The 17496-nt window shown below is 59.4% G+C and overlaps 1 protein-coding gene across 1 annotated transcript in view; it reads right to left on the bottom strand.

The window, feature by feature from the left end:
• OSBPL2 (oxysterol binding protein like 2) overlaps window positions 1-1533 on the bottom strand; it is a 36003-nt gene extending 34470 nt beyond the window's left edge. Inside the window, exon 1 of the mRNA XM_040248722.1 lies at window positions 1433-1533. The gene's annotated coding sequence lies outside the window, so the exon portion shown is untranslated. The remainder of the gene's footprint in view (window positions 1-1432) is intronic.
• Window positions 1534-17496: the final 15963 nt, after the last annotated feature.

Below are 17496 nucleotides of genomic sequence, written 5' to 3'. Positions count from 1 at the left end.
CCTGCCAGGCGCTGCGCAGGACAAGGAGCAAGTGCAGTCCATAAGGTTCCTGTCCCCAACCAAGGGGCAGAGAGTTAACAACCGTGCACCTGCCACATGTCAGAACTGCTGCAGACAAGCGTTTCATCTGCTGTCTTATCAGCCCTGCCAAGAACATGGTTATGTGTCATAGAGGAAGGAACTGAGGCCAGGAGTGATGGGCAAACACTGCCCAGGGCACAGTCAGGAAGGGCCTTCGCTCTGCCACCAGGACAAGGAGCCACAATGTCAGGGTCCCAGGACACTGCTGCTCCCCAGCCCCACTGGATGGACAGGGCCTGCAGCTCACAGCCAGGCAAGCAGCGGACACCCCAGAGACGTCTGCTGAACTGCACTGAGTGAGACCACGTCTCCAAATGTGCGAAGGCCACCCCAGCAAAGGGACTAAGGCACAGGGTGCTGCTGCTGGGAGGTCCAAAACTTGTCCTAGACTGACCCCAAGGACAGGAACCCAGCTTCCTGGGAGGTGATCCTCACACTCAAAGAGTGCCAGGAACATCCTAACACCACCCGGCTGCTTCTCCCAGAAAAACCTGGGAAGATTGATTGCTGATTACCCACTAGTCTTGCTCTGGGCTTATTAAGTCTCAAGATTTATTCTGCTGATTACTGAAATGTAACTGCAGAGAGAAGGAAGCTTTTAAAATCAGATTACATATCTAACTTATCTAACATATGTGTTAGGTGGAGAGCTCTCTGCAGTAAGTACAGTCTGCTAAGTTGACAAATTAAAAACAAAAGGAAGAGCAGGGGAGGGGGTGGACATGGGCACAAAACCTCGCAGGGCCCAGACAAACCCACAGGTGGTCGCGAGGCAGGGGAGGGGAGGGCAGGAGAGGGAGGGCCTGCACCACGAGCGGGGACACTGGCTCTTCACCCCGTGCCCTTCCAGACTGGTTGACCACGGACGCCGGCTACCTTAGACACAAGGGAAAAGTCGGGGGTCCCGCCACCCCTGCCCAACGCGCCCCCCGACTCATTTCTGCTGCTGAGAGGGGCTGGAGGGCGCCCGGGCCCGCTCTCCAGTCCACTTCCGGGTGCGGCGGCCAGCTGTCCAGCACCGAGGCCGCAGTTGCCCGGAGACGCGGGGTCTGGGCGGCCTCCCGGGACCCAGGCCCGCCGCCCCCGCCCGCGGACCGTCCCAACCGCCGGCCGCCAACTTTCCTCCCAAGTTTCCTCGGACCCAGGACGCGGCCGGCGGGCTGGCTGGCGGTGGGAGGCCGAGCGGGCCGGGGCTGGGGTCGAGGCCTGGCCAAGGGGCTGGGGGCGCGAGGCTCTGGCTCCCCGCTAGCCGGGCCCGGCCTCCCTGCCGCCCGAGGCCCAGGCCCGCCCGCCCGACGCCGGGCGCGGTTCCCGGGAGACATAGGGTCGGGGTCCGGACCAGGTCACTCACCTAGACTGCTGTCCCTCGGGCGCCCGCGGAGTCCCGCTGCCCGCCCCGCCCCCGCCCCGCAGGCCCGCGACCCACTGACACCGAGGCGGAAGTGCGGCCGGCCACCCCGCCGATTGACAGCCCGAGTTCGCCACTCGCTGCGCCCGGCGCCGTCGCGTCGGCCCCCGCCGGCCCAATCAACGCTCGACCCGAGGGCGGCTCTGGGAGGCGGGACTATGCTAATTACATCGCCAGAGAGGCCCCGCCTTCCGCCCCCTCAGGAGTCCGGCCCTTGCGGAGGAGTGACGATGCGGAAGACCAATCAAAGAAGGGAAAGGCGGGATTATGCAGATATAGACGCGAAAAGGGTGGGCGAGAGGAAGGAAGGGGCGTGGCTGGGTGAGCTGAGTTTACAAACAGCGAGTCAGGTGGCCGGGTCGCTGCTGCTCCGCGCGCTGGGGCCTCTGCGCCTGCCCCTCCCAACCCCCGAGGACTGGCGGAACCGGGAGTCACCCTTCAAAAAACTGCCTTCCTCAGCAGCATGCAGGGCTTCTCACCGTCCACCCTCCGTGCCATACATTTTACCACTCACCAAAACCCGTCTCCAGTTTACCCTCCTGACTGTTCCCTCCTTTGTTTAAAACCTTTGGGGGCTCTTACTGACTGTCGTGGCTCCACGGTTAAGCCCAGAAGCTCTGGAGTCAGATCCGAGCTTGCATCCTTACCAGCTGTGTGGCTGTGGGCAAGTAAACTAACGTCTCTGAGCCTATGAGTACCAAGATTTCCTTTGCAAACCAGGTTTCTCCTACCGAATCCCATCTAAGTCTTAGGTCTGATTTGGAGTGAGTGGAGCAACATGAATCAGGCTGACTGCTGAGAGTTACAGCAAGTGGTTCAGGGGTGGGCAGGTTACCGTGTCCTGGCCCGTGAGGGTCAGTACTGGGACTTTCACTGAGGGTCAGATAGCTCAGGCCAGAGGGAAAGCTGAGGTCAAATGACTCTCCCATCTACCCACAGACCTCCACAGAACTAAGCTAGGTGAGAGAAAGATGTAAGTCTGGGGCTACTGATGGGCATCTTGTCACCACGCAGGGAGGGGCCACCTGGGGACGAGACTAACCCAGAGGAAAGCAAGAGCAAACACTCCTGGATCGCCTGGAACCAGCTGCCACCTTGGCAAGCTCTGTCTAGACTTTTCAGGCATGTGCGTGCTAAGTTGCTTCAGTTGTGTCTGACTCTTTGCCATGCTATGGACAGTAGCCCACCAGGCTCCTCTGTCCATGGGAATCTCTAGGCAAGAATTCAGGCATGTGAGTCACCACGTTTTCCTTTCTGCTTAAGCCAATTTGAGGTGGGACCCTGGAGCCACAACAGTGCTGACAGACCTCCCCAGTCACAGAGCTTGTGCTGGGCTCCTGCTCCTCACCGACTCCTCCACAGCACCAGCCCCCCTGGGCCTTTGCACTCCCTCCTCAAAACACTTCCCCACTTCCAGCTGGGGTGCCATGAGGGCAAGCCTTGGCTGCCTCTGCAACCCCGTGCATATGAAGGTGCTGCCTGTAAATAGTGGGGCACAAGCAAGTGCAGCATGACCAGGGCCTGAACTGCATTTCTGGGCCCAGAAAGCCAGTCATCCCCATGTCAGGGTCTGGCCCTGGCTCACCGGTGGGCCCACTGTCAGTGGGTGCTGGAGACGTGCGGGGACTGAAAAGGAGCTCTCCCAGCCTCTGCTGAAGAGAAAAGCTGGGAGGGAGGCGGGGCTCAGCCTGGGAAACAAAGGCATTGCCATGGTTACCTCTGAAGAAACCGACTCCAGCAGAAGAGGGAAGGGTGCAGTGTGCAGGCTCCCAAGCCAGGACAAGGACAAGGCCGGTTGCCACGGAGATGCTCCACAGTTTCCCTCGTGGGCCTGGCCTGAGTCCAGCGCAAGGTCTGTTACTCTGACAAGCCTCTAAGACTCTGACCCCCAGGCGAAGGACATGCTCCTGAGGGGTTCGACCAACCAGCCCACACCTCAGCCATGAACTCCAGGGGTGAGTGCACAAGGGAGTGCTCAGGCCAGGAGACAGGCTGGGGTTGAATGAGCCTCCTGTCTGCCCGTGGACCACACTAAGCATGGCCATCTCCGCCTTGGCCTTAGGAGTATGGGTGGGCTCCAATCCCAGGTGGGTCCCGTGGCTGGGGTGTAGGTTCATCCCCTTCAAACAAATGCAGCAAACTGGGTTCTGAGTGTCAGCTGTTGCTTCCTCTTTCCTGTGCCTGTGGGTTGGACAGGAATCCTCCCCCACCTAGAAGCTGCAAGGAGAGTGTCTTGAACAGTCAGGAACGTTTTTCATGACCATCACTAGGTCAGGAGGCCAATTGCAGAGGCAAAATTCTCCAGGTATGGGCTGAAATCTAGGAGCAGGAAAGCAGACAAAGAGGGTGTGGGGCCAGATGATGATGAAAGCTGACACTAGTTTCAGTTTGCAACAGCCAATCCAATAGATACTGTGGGTCATCATTCCCACTTCACAGATGAGCAAACTGAGCCTCAAGCAGGGAAGTGACTCACCCAGACCTGCAATGAGGAAGTGGCCCGATCCGGGGTGTTCATGCCTGGCCCAGCCCCAGAGCCTGCCAGAAAGACAGAGCCCTGCCCAGACCTGCTGGACTAGGATCTACATCTGAAATAGGTGCCCAGGTGTTCCTGGAGCTTGAGGGGCGTGGCTCGTGGCCAGGACATCAGCTGATTCCTGTCGCATGGTTGCAGGGGTTATCGTAGTGTCCCCCTTCATCCTGAGCACTCTGGCCTAGCTTGGCCCCAATCTCTTCAGGACCCCAGGGTCCATCCTGCGTGTGCTCTCAGAGTTTGAGAAGTGCTGGGTGTCTGGTCCCACTGCAATTGCTCTCCGATTAGACCAAAATCAGACCAGCCCTGCGGTCATGTCTGCCTGTGACCTTCCTCTGACCCCAAGTAAGCATGACTGGAGCCTCCCTGTCCCAGGTCCTTCTGAATCAGGATCAGATGATATTGTGGCCCACAACCCCTCTCCCCTCAGTTGCCAACTGAACTCGTGGGCGCGAAGCCCTGCATCCTGGGCCCCAGAGGCCCCAGTGTGGGAGAGCACATGCCCTCACTTTGCCCTCAGGAGGCACATTCAAGTGCATCATTCTCCTTCCTTCCATCACTTCAGGAGGCAGAACAGAGATCATCGCTCCCCCTTCAGAGGTGAAACTGAGGCTCAGAGGCCACGAGCCATGCCCCCCAGGCTCCAGGAACACCTGGGCACCTATTTCAGATGCAGATCTGAAGGTCCAGGAGATCTGGGTCAGTGGTCACGCTGCCGAGCGGGCCAGTGGAGCCAGCCCTGCCTGCAGCCCACTGATCTGTCCCCAGCTTCATACTTTCCTTTCCAGCAGGTTTCTGAGCCTGGGTGAATCTTTTTATCTCTATCTGTGGCCACAGCAGCAACAGAGCTAGGCATCCGAGCATGCCAGGTGCCTGGGGTTGCCGACCTGGCCTTTGCCCTTGGGAAGGACCCCTTGAGGTCAGTCCTCTCCCTGCCCACTCTCCTGCTCCACAGAGTGGAAGTTTCCTCTCCCCTTCTGTGGAATGCTAGGAAATCTGTCTGGATGCATCCTGGGTGAGCAGAGGGCGACTGGCCACTGCAGCGGGGCCCCGGCTCTCACGTGGCCCACGCAGAACCTTCCCCACACAGCTTTCGACTCTCCTTTGCAACGTGACAGCGCTCGGCTTCCCCACCGTCGGAGAAGAGTATTTTTAGTTTTGAACCCACCACGTGGAGAGAGACAAGTTATCAATAGCAGCGGCAAAGGGCTTTTTCTTTTTTTTCCCCATGGCTTTGGGACCTGAGCAATCTGCACCCATTAAATTCTGCCAAAACAGAAAAAAAAAATGTATTCCTCTTATAAACTTTTTACCCCGTGCCTTCCTCGCTGCTGCAGCTTTGCAAACCAACTCTTCCCCAGGTGGATCCCACCCAATTCTGCAGTGCTCTGCCCCCAGCCCCTGGGGCTCTGCAGCCCCACGTTGCCCCACAGAAACAGGAGAAAGGGCAGAGCAGGGGAGCTGGCCTGGAGCAGGCAGGAATGAGGAGCCGGGTGGGGTTGGGGTGACTTCCGTGCTGAGAGTTGACATGGGCCCCACTTCCAGCTTCAGTAGGAGCCCTAGCACTTACTGAGCATATACTGTGTGCCCAGCTGGGGGCCAAGTACCTTTGAGTGTGCTGTCTCAGTTAAATGCACTATTCACCTTCTGAAGGGTTTCCCAAATGAGGTGCCATAGAATCCCAATTCTGGCTGCTATTAGGTGATTCAAGAGGAAAGTGTTCCTCCATCAGGCAGGTTTGGGAATGGTATTTAAACAAAGCCAACAAGTATCCCTCTTCTCAGGGCCCTTTCCACTCTGTTGGGTGTGGATCCCCCAGGACTCAGGAGAGCCTAAGACAAACCCAGGATTTACTTGAACTGAACTTTTTTTTCCCTATGGAATGCCTTGTATGACTCTAAGGTGGCCTACCTTGTTGGGGGGACATTTGGGCCCACTTGGCACCTGCTTTTTAAGATTAGTTAGAGCTGCATATATGAGAAAACCCAGAATAACAGAGGTGTTAACAAAACCGAAATGTACTTCCTTCTCATGTGACACAAGCCTGGGCTGTCCAGGTTTGGCAGGTACTCAGTTCCTACCTTACTGTGTGCTGTGTGCTATGCTAAGATGCTTCAGTCATGTTTGACTCTTCTGCAACTCCATGAACTCCTCCAGGGACTCCATGCAACTCCCACCAGGCTCCTCTGTCCATGGGATTTCCCAGGCAAGAACACTGGAGTGGGCTGCCATGCCCTCCTCCAGGGGATTTTCCCCACCCTGGGATCAAACCTGCATCTCTTACATCTTCTGCATTGGCAGATGTGTTCTTTATCACTAGCGCCACCTGAGAAAGCGCTTATTGTATCACTCTTCTAATACGGGCTTCCAGCCTCAGTGTCACCTTACAACACAAGATGGCTGCTGGTGCTCCAGCCATCACGTGCATATTTGACCAGGAGGAAGAAGTGAGGGAAAGAACTAGGGCCCCACCAGGTGCATCAGCTCCCTTTGAGACCCTGTTCCTGAAGATAACACCAGGTACTTCTGTTCACATCTCACTAGCCAGAAATTTATCCCATGCCACTTGGTGGAACAGTAACATTCTAGCTAAGTGCATTTCCAGCCTGAATAAAACAAAGGGGCTGGGGAAGAATATTATGTGTGGTCACTTGTCAGAGGACCTGTCTACTGGCCTTTCCTGACAGAGACCCCTGAGAACATCCAGAGGATCATGTGTGGCCAGGCCTGACTGTGGCCTGTAGGTCTCCTCCAACATTCTCTGCAGGCTCAGAAATGCAGGCAGATACCTGGCATGGTGTGGGCTCACAATAGCTGCCCGGAAAGAAGGGGAAGTGCCAGCTGCAAAGAGGCACTCTCAGCTCACACCCTGTGTGCCTGCTGCATGCCCAGCCTGGTGCCAGGCAGGAGCCTCAGTGTTGTCCCTGGGCTGAGCCCTGGTTTCTCTCTTCCTGGCTGTGCCCTGACTGCTGAGCACTGCCTGCCCTGCTGGCCCTGTGCTGGGTGCTGGGTGCTGGGTGCCATCATGAGCAGGCATGGGCCCAGGGACTATGGGGGACCTGCAGGCATGCAGGGTTGCTGGGGTCCTACTCTCCCCACCCTTCCCAGGGGCTCACATGGAGTGGGAGAGGTGGAGGCGCATCTGTGTGCAGGGGACCAGTGGGGCGGGTGGAAGCGGGAGGAAGACAGCTTGGGCTGGGTTAAATTTAACTTGTCGGAGTGGCTGGCCCAGCCAGGGGAGCTCCAGGCGTCGAGGCGGGAGGGGGCAAAGTGTAAACCTGCCCAGGAGCAGGAATGGGGGTGAATCATTCTTCTGCCTGGGAGCAGCCAAGGCCAGTGGGGAGGGGCAGGTGGCAGCTGCCCTGGCTCCCTTCCTGGCAGCCAGCGGTCGATGGGGATGGAGGCCTTGCATAAGGGCATTTGGGGACTTTTGGAGGTTTAGGGGTGCTGCCCCCATTCTATCCCTGGAGAGGAAGGCAGGGAAGGGGAGAGGAAGAGGCAGCTAGCAGTCTGTGCCAGGCAGTCACAGCGAGGGGGGAGCCTGCCCCTGAGGGTTGCAGCTGGAGCCGGGGAGAGAGGTGGCCACTGTGGTGGGGGCTCCGTCTCAGTTCCCTGCTAGCTTCTAAGGAGGGGACCACATTTTAGTCTTGCACTGGGACCCACACCTTCCGTAGCCATCCTGGGGAGGATTCGGGGCAGGAATTGGGGCCCATGGAGTGCTAGCTTTTCACTTCCGGGGCCACAGGACTTAACAGGCAGCTGGCCTGGTGGCTCTGTGCCCTCCAGGCAGGCCAGCTTTGTTCTGGGAAAGGGGCTGATAATAGGCCTCATGCTGGGCAATTGTCCAGCCCTGCCCCAGCCACTGGAAGGAGGTCTAGCCAAGAGTCCCACGGCCGGGGGCCTTGGGCTTTCAGGACTGGGGCCCCCTTGAGGCCCCCTTGAAGACCGAGTTACCCTGGCACCTTCCGCCATTCACGGGCCTCGGGAACCCACGCTGCCTCCTGGGCTCCTAGCTGAGCTGCACATAGCAGGTTCTCCACAGATGATCTGGAGGCCAGCAGGCAGTTGTGGGAGTGGGTTGGGCAACAGCAGTGGGCTGGGGTTGGGGAGGAACCTGCAGCCCCCGAGTCCAAGCTCAGCCACTTGCTCACATAAGACCTCTCCAAGCAGCCTGTTTCCCCAGTGGTGAGGCCCTTGTAGGACCTGAGGGCATGGACGTGGACCCCTGTGATGAGCATCCAATGCTCCCAACAGTGTATTCTAGCAAAGGCCCCAGAACCTCCCACAGGCTGATCCCACCTCTGGCCCTATCAATGGCAGGAGACTGGAACTGGAGACCTCACTACCTCATTTTGAGATAAGTAGTCAGGCCATGGCCTTGGGCAAGGGGACCCCGCATCTGCTGCCAGGGCTGTGAGTGATGGGATGTCAGCCTGGAGGGGCCACACCAAGGGGAGAGATGGGCTGGGAGACACAGGCTCACGAGAGTCGTTGTGCTCCTGGATCCAGCCAGGCCTGAAGGAGGCCCACCGCCAGAGAACCATCAGATGCATGCCCTATTGAGCCAAGATTTCCCCGCCCACTTCTCCATGCGTGTCAGGGAGACCTCTGTCCATCTGGGTCTGTCCATTTGGGCTTCCCAGTGAAGAGCCTTCCAGTGAACTTAGCTACTTATTACATGAGCTTTTCCAGCTCTGCATGAATCAGCTGGTCAAATTTAGAAAATGTGAGAGGATTATGCAATGCCAGGAAAAGGTGGACCCAAACTGAGGTCTGCCAGGGGCGTGCGAGAGGGGGCAGGGGTGTGAGGGAGTGGGGAGGAGTGTGAGGGAGTGGGGAGGAGTGTGAGGGAGTGGGGAGGAGTGTGAGGGAGTGGGGAGGAGTGTGAAGGAGTGGGCAGAGGTGGGAAGGTGGGCAGGAACTGGGACAGTGGGCAGGGGTCCCACTGGGGTAACCAGCATCCAGGGCTGTGGGGAGGGTGCAGGTGGTCCCACTGTGCCCCTACAGACAGCAAGGCTCTGGTCGGGGGCTAGGACTTTGTGGTTCTGAGTCACAGCCCAACGTGGCCACTTTCCATTCGTGGCCCAAGTCAGGCCAGCCTCCCAGCGCAGCCACTGGCCAGCCGGGCCTAAGAAAAGCCAATGGCTTCTGAGCAAAGGCCCCCAGCTCCCAGGGCAAGACCCACAAGGTGCTGCTCCTGGGACCCCAGCCTGTGACCCCCCGGCCCCTCTGTCTGCTGAGCTCACTCCCCAGCCCCCACCCCCGCCCTGGTAGAGGCTATCCACTTGTTTTTATGTTGCAATCTCTAGCTGTGGGTGAGTGTGTGCAGAAGTGTATGTGTGAGTGTGTGTGTGTGTGTGTGTGTGTGTGTGTGTGTGTAGCCAATGAGTGACTGAGACTTGTGCCCAGGCTAGGGGAAGGGGCTGATTCTGGAGCAATCTCTTAACCCCGTGACCCCTACCCTGATCGAGGACCTGGTCCCACAGTCAGGACCACTGTGGAGGGAAGAGGACATTTCTCTGGCCTGTCCCTACAGGGTGGGATGGAGGAGCCTCACCCCCGCTGGAGTCAGAAACACACCCATAGACACACACCTATGCACGTGTGCGCTCAGACACATACACTGACTCATAGACACACAGCCAGGTCCCTATGCACACACACACACTGAAAAGCACCCAGACACATGTACAAAGACACATACACATATATAGTCACAGACTCACATAGGCGTACACAAGTGTACTTACACACACATACAGACACATATGTACACACCTCCTCGAAGACTCAGGGGACATCTTCATTAACTGCACCCCCCAGCACTGAGCCACTTGGTCAGTTATTTTCCTGACAGGCACAGGCTCCCCAAAGGGCTGCCGGAGCACCCGGGACTCAAGGAGTAAACAGAAGTGCCGCTCCGGGACTGGGCTTGTCTCCTGCAGGAAGCAGCTCCCAAAGTGGGCCTCGTCTTCTGAATCCCCTGAAGGCTGCCTCGTGAGGAAGAGAGACCCAGGGCTTCCTGCCCGCGCCCCCGCCCCCGGCCCCTGTAGGGTCAGGGCACTGTGCGTGTGCCTGGGGCTCACACCACTCTTGCATGACATACCCACACACACATGCACACACATACACACATGCTCTCTGGACCCCAGTACACAGCAGTCGGGCCAGATGGGGAGACCTAGAGTAACCCTGGGGGTTTCTGGGAGGGGAAAGTGGCGTGGCGGGCAGGGATGCCTGTGCTGGGAAGAGAAAGAGGTGGCCTGTGGTTCCAGGACAAGGCCCGGGGGCCCCTGATGGATTCTGGAAAGGGGGCTGTCGGCCTCTCAGCCTCAACCCCAGAGCAGAGTAGGGCAGTAGCCAGGCAGGTGGTGCCTGCATGGGAGTCAGACCCCCACGATCCCAGAATGCCCAGCCCAGCAGCCACCCAGCCCCCTGCCCCAGACCAACTACCCTACCCGCACTGTGACCATCCATGGGGAGGGCTTCACTGGCCCATGAACGGGCGTGCTGCCCCAGCCCAGCGTGCCCAGCCTCAACCCCATGCATGGGGCTGCAGAATGGACTGGGGTCACCTGGCCCAGGTCATCTCATCAGCATTGTCACCAGGGCCACCCCATCTGGTCACCCCAGGAGAGGCCCAGACTGGGGCAGGAACCCATCAGGGCAGGCAAGCCAGCGTAAGGTCAGTTAGGATGATGCCTTTGGGCTCTGGGCTGCTGTGACGGTGGCACTGCTGGGCACAGGGTGCAGCGCGGGGACATGCTCTGCAGGGGCAGGGCCTCCAGGGGCAGGCAGATGGCAGCCAGCCAGACGTCCAGACAAAGCCGTGGCTCAGAACCCACCCCCAGCCCTTGCCTCACACTCAGACTGCAGGGCTGAGACCACAGCAGGAAACTTTGGGGTTGGGGTGCAGCTGTAGTGTGGGAGAGGATCTGGGGGTCAGGCTGGGCAGAGCTGGGCATCCCCTACTGCTTACACACCTGGGCCCACACTCTCCCACTGCCACAGCCCCTCATCAGAGCAGCCTGTCCCCGCTGGCCTGGCTCAGTGATCCCAGGGGGTTTGACACTTACTGTCCAAGTCTGATCAGGATCTGGTCTGCAGGCCCTGGAGGGTCTTGGCGGGATGCACGGCCTATGTTTGGCTCAGACCCCCAGTCCCAGTGACACATGATGCTGCTGACTAGGGCCACAGGCGGCCCCATCAAATACTCCTGGGGCTGCAGGGGAAGATCCCAGGCTGGGACCAGCCCCCACAGCTGGATCTGGGGGCCTCCTGAAGCCACACACCAGCCCACACCCAGCACCCCGGGGCTCTGGAGAAGGCACCCCAGAAGAAGGTCCCCCTTTGCCCTTCTTTCCTGTTTTCTCCTTGGTTTGTGCGTTTTTAGTGCATTGAGAGAACCTGCAGAGATGCAGCTGGTTTCATCCACTCCCTCAGCAAAGACTGGACAGCCAACCCTGGGCAGAGGGCACGTCCAGAGCCACAGGCCGGGTCCCAGAGGGACTTCCAGAGGCACAGCACCTTGTCCTCGGAAAAGAGCATCACTACCTCTTTGCTTCCCCGTGCACCTCCCCTGGGATCTGTTCACATGCCCATACATCACACCTCCTCCAGGGAGCCTTCCCGAGGTCCCTGCTCTTGTGCTAACATCTCCACGGGCGGGCACTGTCTGTAGGAGGAAAGGGCAGTGGGTGAGAAAATTCAGACTCAGGATCCGGTCCCCGCTCCGATCAGCTCCCCGGGCTTTCCGTGCTCCCTCCAGCCTGAGCCATCTCCCCTCCCACCACATGGAAATCAAGGCCCCAAAGCTCTGTTTTCTGGAGCCATTGACGGTAGACCTTGCCTCTGAGCTGGCAGCACTGGCTACAGGAGGGCTGGGCACAGACTGGGTGGGGAGGCTGTCAGCCTTCTTCCTGCAACCACTGCTGGGGAGGACCCCAGCCCCTTCCTGCCCAGGCCCCGCAGTCCTGTGCAAAGAGCTGCCCCTCCTCCTTCAGCCCCTTACTTCACTCCCCTCACCCTCTCACCACACTCTTGTCCAGGACTCTGCACTCACAGCAACCAGGCACAAGAAGACACAGATGCCCAGGGAGAGCCATCACTGCATTCCCTGGCCCAGCTACCCCATTCATGAACTTCATCTCAGGACTCTCCCACTGGGCTTTCAGTGTCCAGGTCCACTGTTCCCCTAGGACCAGGCATGGGCTCCCTGGGCACTGCCAACAAAGGCGCTGTCTGGGGAAGTGGCGGAGGCACATGGGACCCCCAGGGGATGACCCCCGGGGGGGGCGGTTCTAGTGACATTGACTATGTTGTTGTAAATGAAACAATGCTGCTGCAGCTGGCCACCAACACTATCCACGCCAAGCCAATGGGGCTAATCCTGGGGCTCTGTTGTCACCCCAGAGTAGATGAGAACACAGGAGAACAGCCTTGAGTTGCAGGGAAGAGTTCTCAGGGGAATGCTCACTCCTGGGAATGAGCTGAACACAGGGGAAAGACAGAAGTCGGTATTTGAGCTCCTGGGTGCAACTCTTTCTGAAGCCCAGTCCCTGGACTTTTCAGCCTTGGCCAACAATAGATACACCTTTTCCTTAGGCTTTTTTGAGTTGATTTGTGTCATTTGCAGCCAAACCACAACTATATCCTCGTTCTCCTGTCCTCTCCTCCTTCCTGCTACAAGGGCCCTGGGCCCAGTTCAGTTTTGTCCCCAAAGACAGAGCACTCAGCTTTTCTTTCAAAGTGGTGGCCTCAGGAGCCATCCTGATCACACCCGGGCCCTGAGCTCATCAGGACGCAGCCAGAGCTGGCTCAGAATGTCACCAGGAGAGAGAGAGAAAAAAAATAAAGGAAGACAAGGAGCAAAAAAAGAAAAATCTGCATTCCCATATTCAGATGAGCTTCTGCAGGATGAGTGAAAGCAAAGAGGAGTCACAGCACTCAGCCCCAGAGTGCTGACAAGCACCCTGGCAAACGCGCCCTGGCTGGAGAGCAGGACAGTTGCCCGCAGCAGGTCGCTGGCGGCTCCACTGTCCTCATTACTTCTCATTAGCGGTCTGTGTCACCACGCAGCAGAGAAGGGCTCTGTGGGCACTAGCCCAGGGCAGGCGGTCCCATGGAGAAAGGTCTTCCAGTGGGGCAGTTGGAAGCAGAGCCGCTGCCCGGGGACAGCGTGGGGTGGCCAGTGCAGTGAGACCCAGAGCAGAGACTGCACACACAGAAGTCTGCACTGGGGAGATGCCTGAGAAGAGGTTGGTCTTGGTGGGGGCGTCACCTGCCCTCTTCTCAGCAACATCCCTGTGGAGGGGCCTCTGAGCAGCTCACCTCTGTGTGGTGGTGGGGAGGCAGACAGCCCTGTGCTGCGGCTGGTCTCCGGGCCTCAGCTGATGCTCAGCCCGTCCAACCTCCACTCTCCAGTCCACAACCTCCTCGCTGTCACCTCTGCAGTTCTCAGAGGCCTTCCTGTGAGAGTTACCACAGTGCCAGGAGGGCCCTGATCCCACATATCTCCCAGCCACTCTGTGTACCAGCAGCGCCACCTCCCCCTGCCAACTGGGGCCAATTAGCCCTAACAGAACCAAAAGTCCTCCTCCTGACCGTTGCTCCCTGGGTCCAAGGGGCTCAAAATGCCAGGGAGGCAGCGGTGGCCCCCCTAGCTCCCTGTCCTGGCACCCTCCATCCCCTGCTTGGGGTCTTTTCTCTCCCTGGAGCGCACGGCTCTCTGACACACTCATCGCTTAGCTCCTCTGTTATGCTTGCCTCCCTGCATCAGAATGCTTGATACTCTGATATTCTGTTGTTGTTTAGTCGCTCAGTTGTGTCTGACTCTTTGCAACCCTATGGACTGTAGCCCTCCAGGTTCCTTTGACTATGGGATTTTTCAGGCAAGAATACTGGAGTTGCCATTTCCTTCTCCAGGGGGATCTTCCAACTGAGGGATCAAACCCACATCTTCTGCATCTCCTGCATCAGTAGGTGGGTTCTTTACCACTGAGCCACCAGGGAAGTTCCCTGATATTAGTAAGAGCTCAGTAAAACCTAGGCTTCACCGATAGCTCAGCTGGTAAAGAACCCGCCTGCGATGCAGGAGACCCGGGTTCAATTCCTGGGTTGGGAAGATCCCCTGGAGAAGGGAACAGCTACCCACTCCAGTATTCTTGCCTGGAGAATTCCATGGACTGTATAGTCCATGGGGTTGAAAAGAGTCAGACACGACTGTGCGACTTTCATGGGGAAGGAAATGACAACCCACTCCCGTATCCTTGCATGGACAGAGGAACCTGGTGGGCTACAGTCCATGGGATCGCAAAGAGTCAGAAACGACTGAGCGACTAACACTTCTACTTTCAATAAAACCTTGTTGGGTGGATGAGTGAATGAATGAGCCAGTCAGTGGATAGGCTGCTCCTCTGTGAGGCCTTGCAGGGGGTCTGATTTCTCTGATCTAGGGCTTACGTGGTCAGGACATTGCTTCCTTGTTGGACTGGACATTTTGAATTCCAAATGCTGGCTGTTTTGATAAATGGAGATAACTCAAGCTGCAGGCCATAATCTCCGAGGATGTCCTGGTGAGCTGAGAAGAGGGGCCTATGTCTCCTACCCTCAGCCAGCCTTTCCTGTCATCTTGGGGAGGGTTCCTTGCCATTCTGGGGTTTGAATACCCCTCCTTGGGACAGAGACCTCATGGCAGGAGGCTCTGTGGACAGCCACGTGGGGACCTGCCTCATTCATCCCAAATTGCCTTGGCCAAGTTGGACCCAGCACAGAGGACTCTAGGTTCCCACCCACCCAAAGTCAAGCCCCCAAGAGTTGGTACCTTTGGTGACCTCAGAGGCCTTGATCTCAGGGCTGGGCCAGGAGTGTGGCCATCAAGGGAAGGGCCTCTGTTCTTGTGTGACTTGGGCTGGTGTCTTCCTGGGCTCTGTGCAGGCTGCTTGTCTTATCACCTTGTAGGGAGAATGTGGGGGCTCATGAGGTCATGAGTGTATGTGCCCATAGGGGGCGCTCACCGCACACAGCCAGGGCCAACCTCAAACCTCTGGGCCAGCTGTGGCCTTCCTGCTTCTGATAGCCTCCTTTCCAGGACTCCACACTCTGAGTAACTCCCCCAAGGCACACAGCTGGGTCCCCAGTGCCAGGGTCTGAGCTGAGTCCACCTTCCCCCATCACATCGCTGCTCCAGCCGCTGTGGTGTGAGGCCACCAAGGAAAGCTGGAGAACACTGACACCATATGGAGCTTGACTGAGACTGTAAAGGGGTTGCCCTCTGTTCAGTCCCTCTACTCACACCCCCCGACTCAGCCCTCCACCCAGGACACCAGCTGAGGCTGGGGAACAGGCTCCCAACCAGTAAGGAGAGGGCCACAGCCCCTCTCCAAACCCCCATCCAACTCCATCTCCAGAGACCTGGGGAGGGGGTGGGAGTGTGCCCACTACTAGCCAGAGCCAGCCCTGGGATGCCCATGGCTGAGCACAGGGACGCGAGACCCTCACCCAGCACCAGTGATGCAGGGAGGCTTGGACGGTGGGAGCGCCTGGCTGCCCACTCTATGAGCTCTCTGCCTCGGCTTGTCTACCCACCAGCTGGTGCTTGCTCCTGGTGCAGCCTTGTCCACTGTGAAAGTCGAGGTGCAGTCAGGAGGAGCTGAGGGAGCCTGTAAGAGGGGCAAGACTGCTGGTAGTGGGGAGGTACTGAGAGAGGGCTTGGGTGCGGGGTGGAGAGCTGGAGTCTCAACAGCTCTCCCCCAGCACAAGCTGCAAGAAGCCATAGAATCATTATGCATCCTCTGGGGCTGGGATGAGGGGCAAGGGTCTCCTCCCTGCAGTCAGCCCTGGGGAGGGGGGACAGGGAGCCCAGCATCTCTCACTCCCCAAAGTTTCTAAAGCACCTCAGGGCTAGAGGAGGGATATGTCCCAGCTTGATCAGGAAGCTGATGTAAGTGTGGGGGTGCCCGTGTGTGCCAGCACCTGGGGTCCCTCTGCAGCCCCTCCCCCAGCCTCCCGTCCCTACCCCCATGCGCAGACGCGCCTTTCTGTTCTGAGGCTTCCGCGGATGTGCGCCGCTGGCGACTGAGCGGAGTCGCTGCTTCCCTCTCCCTCGGGCTGTGTTCCCTCGCTGTCTGCTGTCTGATGTGTGTGTGTCTAACTGCCGTTCGTGGGTCCCCCAGCCTGACGCTGGGTGGCTGTTTCCCTCGTCTGTGGGTGTCTGTGTGTCTGCCTACGGGCGTGTCTGTCTGTCTCGTTGTGTGTGTCTCGTCCTTGACCCTGTCTATCTGCACGCTTGTGCCTGGGGGAGGGGGCGCTCCCTCCTGCCGCTCTCCCCCCAGCCCCTCCCACAGGCGCTAACGCAGCGCGCCGCCTTAGCTGCGCCCGGAGCGCAGTGACCTCGTCTGTCCCCGCATCAGCGACCTCACCACCGCGCTGTCCACCGGGGGGACCCCGAGGCTGGGTGCCAGGCCGACGGTCGCTTTCTCCCAGCCTACGGCCCCCTGAGCTCAGGGTGGGCACGCTCCCTTCCCGGCTGGGTTCGCTGGTTCCCCATCTTCCCTTATGTAACTCCACATCTGTCTGCGCCTTGCAAGTCACCCTGGACCCTACCCTGGGTCCTGCCCAAGGGAGAGTGAGAGCCAAAGTCCCGCGCATATGGGGGGTGGAGCAAACCCCTGACCAGGGCACCGGCTATCGGAGACGCCTCCCATCCTTTCTCCTCGGGAGATTCCTTTCTCCGAGTCCTGCTTGCTCGAAGGGTGAAACGAGGAGGGGGTCCCGTGGGGGCAAGTTCCCCTGAGCGCGGATGCAGGAGTTTCCCCTCACTCCCACTCCGGAACCCCTCAGGCGCCCCAGATCCCGATGAGAGCCAGCCAGGGTTCACTGGGACGGAGGGCACGGGGCAGGTCAAGCGGCCCAGAGACTGGCTCCTGTGTGCGCGGGCGGTTGACCGCAGGCGAGCCCCCAGCTCGGGCGACCGCCGTGCCAGGCTCTTCGCCAGCCGGCGTGCGCACTCGGGCTGGGGCTCCGGCGGCCCGGCGGGCACGCGGCGCTGTCCGTGGTGCTGCCGGCGCCGGGCGGGGCGGGGGCGGGGCGGGGGCGGCAGCCAAGGGCTGGGGCGCTGCGCGGGGCGCGGGGGGCCGCCGGCTGGGCGCGGGGCTCACTCAGCTGCGCGCGGCACTCCGGGCGCACCGACGCTCAGGCAGCGGCTCCGGCTCCAGCTCCGCCCCGGGTCCGCTCGGGCTGCAGTGGTCGTGCCGCTGGCCCGGTTCGGCTCAGATTCCAGGCCGGGCCCCCTGGGCTAGGCCCGCCCCGGCCCCCGTCTCGGCGCCCGCGGACCATGCGCCGGGCACCCAACGGGGAACCCGGCCCGGCCGAGAGCCCGCAAAGACCAGGCTCCCGGACCGGGGCCACTCCTGGCCGCCCGGCTGGCGGTCCGCACCCTGCCCCGCGCCTCCGCGCCCCTTGAGCCGGCGGGGCC

This window comes from Oryx dammah, unplaced genomic scaffold, assembly GCF_014754425.2.
Source record: "Oryx dammah isolate SB20612 unplaced genomic scaffold, SCBI_Odam_1.1 HiC_scaffold_10, whole genome shotgun sequence".
In the NCBI taxonomy this organism is placed as follows: Eukaryota; Metazoa; Chordata; class Mammalia; order Artiodactyla; family Bovidae; genus Oryx; species Oryx dammah.
Note: the sequence above shows the minus strand (reverse complement) of the source record. Positions and strands in the feature narration are given on the sequence as shown.